The sequence below is a fragment of the Nanorana parkeri genome, unplaced genomic scaffold, assembly GCF_000935625.1.
Source record: "Nanorana parkeri isolate BGI_ZX_2015 unplaced genomic scaffold, ASM93562v1 scaffold2648, whole genome shotgun sequence".
NCBI lineage: Eukaryota > Metazoa > Chordata > Amphibia > Anura > Dicroglossidae > Nanorana > Nanorana parkeri.
Window position 1 is genome coordinate 118,604 of NW_017308916.1, and position 3,772 is coordinate 122,375.

Below are 3,772 nucleotides of genomic sequence, written 5' to 3' on the forward strand. Positions count from 1 at the left end.
GGAAATCAATAAAAACTGAAACATAACATTTTGTCTGATGTTCCTTTTTTTTCGGTGGGAACTTAGTTGCTGGAGATATTAGTTGTCTGGTGCTTCATGTTGCCCCCTCGGTGTTGGCTGGCCCCGGGGGTCACAGCAGACGGCGGGGGTCACAATGTAACGTGTCCTAACTGAGTTATGGATTCAGGAGTCGGGAGGCCTCGGGGCTTCGGCCCCAACGTGTCCCTTTCCTTCCCACAGCTGTCAGTTGTTTGGCCGCGTATTGCAGTGATGGATTCCTGTCAGCAGCTTGTGACCCCGCCTCATCCTTGTAACCTCGTGGCCTGAGGGGGACAAGCAGGAGGGTGCAGGGAAGAGAAATGTCAGTCTCTCCTGAGCTGGGCCTGGAGCCACGGGGGCACGGCTTGTGTGTGTGGGTCAGCCAGCACCTGTCTGCGGCCGTACATTGCTCTACCACATATCTTCCCAGGCTGCCACCATGCAGGGGGGGGTCCAAATATACCCTGAGAACGACTCACAGCCAGTCACATCAGATTGTACTAGTCCTCACTAACAGCAGGGACTCCGGGCTGTCCCAAGGGATCAGATGTGCCTGGTGCTGCCTCTAAATGATCCCCCTTGGTGTTTGGTAGAGGTGATGATGATGATGATGATGATGATGATGATGAAGAACGACTCTTACTGATCTGGAATCTCAGGCAGCAGATACCCACCTTGAGCATTTGGTCTTCTCAAGAAGAACCACCAGGACCCTTATGACGGGGCCATAGCTCAGTGAGTGATGGAGGTAGCCTAGGACCAATAAAACAAAAGTGTATGACATGGTAGTAGACCAAAACCATACTCCCCCCCTAGCCTGTCACCCCATTGGGGTATTCAGACATAGGTCCTGGGCAATGAGAGGTGAAGCCGTCTGCTCTGAGATTTCATCTCATGTCTGTTTTATTTCATTTCTTGTTTACCAGACGTAGCTCTTACCCACTGAGCCACTATCACCTCTCTATAGCGGGGCTACTCCTCCTTCAGAAGTACTTTATTGTGATTGGTTCACCTTAGAACATGTTTCTCCATTCTAGATCGTAGGATGTTATTCTGCCTGTTTAATGTTTGGACTTTTTTTCCCCCCACAAAACTCATCGAGCCAAAAATCTAGAAAAGTCCAAATATTCAACGAAGCTGAAACCTTCTATGTGTGGGAGGCGGGGCTTACAAAATATAAACTGGCCAGGAACAACAACAAAAACATGACCGCCCCTAGACTGTTTGTTTGTTTTGGGTTTTTTTCTGTATTAATAATGGAACTGTAATTATTTTTTCTCTATTTTGAATTATATACATATATGAATTTACTCAAGGAGGCCAAAACCTCGCTGGTGGCACTTAGAATGTTTTGTTTTCTATTTTAAAAAAAGTTGAACATTAAATATTTTTTGCAATTTTTATATTTTGCAACTTAAAAAAAAAAAAATATTCAATACTTGACTTTTTTTTTTATTTTGGATGATGGGACTTAGATTTTGGTTGGTGATACTTAGAATTTTTTTTTTTTTTTTCCTTCATCTTATTTAATTGGACTTTGAAGATTTTTTTTCCTCTGTCTTTAATATGGAACTTTAACAAATATAAATTATACATGACAGAGTAATGGTCCAAAATGTTTCTGCCCCCCCCCTGGCCTGTCACCCCCATTGGGGTATTCAGACATTTTTTCTCTATTGTAGATAATATGACTTTTTTTTCTTTATTTCGGATGATGGGACTTAGAAGATTTTTCTATATTTAAAAAAAAAAAATGGCCATTGAATATTTCATTCTATTTTGGATGTGATACTTAGAATGTTTTTTTTTTCTTTATCTTATGCAATTGGACTTTGAAGATGTTCTTTATTTCGGATGATGGGACTTAGAAGATGTTTTTCTTTTTTTGGGGGGGTGTTGTGGTGGGCGGGCTGTTGGGACTTTTAAAAATCACCATTTAATATTTTATCTTATGTAATTGGACTTTGAAGATTTTCTTTATTTTACGTGATGATTTTTTTTTTTAATTTTGGATGATGGGACTTAGAATAGTTTTCTCTAATTTTACAAAAAAATGGCCGTTGAATATTTTACTCTATTTTGGATGTGATACTTTTAGAATGTTTTCTTTTTTCTTTATCTTATTGGACCTCAAAGATTTTCCCTCGGTCTTGATTATGGACTTAATTATACATGGCAGAGTAATGGTCCAAAATGTTTCTGCCCCCCCTGTCACCACATTGGGGTATTTGGGCATAGGTCCTAGGCTATGAGAGGTGAAGCAGTCTGCTCCAGGATTTGAACTCATGTCTGTTTTTCTTTTCCGACAGAGCTCTTACCCTCTGAGCTACTGCCACCTCTCAGTTGCTGAGTATCTCCTTCTCCTACTTCAGGAGTACTTTATTTTGGGTGATGGGACTTATAATATTTCCGGTCGCCTCCAACATATCAGAAATATAAGTATGAGAAAAAAAATTGCTGGAAACTCTTCCAATCTTGTGGCTCGGAGAGCTGGTGCGCCTATATTCGGTGATATGTTTCTGAGATGTGGGTTCGAATCCCGGTGCTTGCCGTTATTTATTTCACTGGTAGCGTGCGGTGTCGATGAGACACTAAGAGCCGTGCGGATCAAGCTTTCCCACCAGCCTGGCGTCTGGCTCGGAGATATCGTAACCAGCCAACAACCCAGCAGAGACGTTGGAGCCGCCGGTTCTAATCTTTCTTTATCTTTAGTTGCAGCGACTTTCCAGCAGATGAAGTACGAGAACGAACACCTCAGTGTCTGAGCATAGGTGGTGGCTCAGAGAGTAAGGACTCAGACTGATCTGATGGAGACCTGAGTTCAAATCCCTCTGGGGGAGAGCCACAACGAGCCACTGGGTGCTGCACAGTACCTGAGCCCCCTGTTGGTGGAACAGGGTAGTGGGGAATGTTTCAAGCCCACTACTCTATCCCACCAGCAGGGGGTTCAGGTACTGTGCATTACCTGGGAGGTGACTCGGATATATATATATAGGGTGAGCAAAGAAAACCTAAGTCCCTGTTTTTTGAATGGGCCGGCCCGGTAAGACAGGCCCTTGTATTTATATATGTTGCAGTGATGTCACAGACTATGGACCGAAGAGGGGGTAGTCCACACTCTATTGTGATGCACACACATGTTACAGGCCTGTGGGGGCCTGGGACTGGAGCAGACTGGTGGGTTGTCCATGGCCTCCAAGCTTTCACTCAGCGATTCGAGCTCGGGGTCTACGGTCCTTCCATCTCCAAGCGATTCCACCCACTTCACTGGGAGATCTGAGCTCAAGTTCACGGCGCTGTCACTGAGTGATGTCTGCACAATGCACTCAGAGACTTGACCTGGGGGCTACGGGAATTGAACTCGAGGCTTCTGGCGCTCTGGGTACTGCTCTTATCCACTGAGCTACTCACCTCTGCTCAATGACTGATGGGTCTGATCTCCTATTTCAGAGGGAAAAGTTGTCAGGGCATAAAAAAGGGACAAACCAGGACCGGAACATGCATTTGTTATATCTGTGCTGGGACCAAACTGCTGCCCTCCGAGGCAAGAGCTGTGCTGGGAGACCAGGAAGGGAAAACATTACTATCGGCACAGGAAGTCAAACCCAAATCTGCAACATCCAGCGTCATCCCTCAATCCTTTGCATCCCAATACACCGATCCTTTGGGTCGACTTAGTCCTCTGCGCCGCAATATACCCAGCCCCCTGCGCCAGTATATATACCCAGCCCCC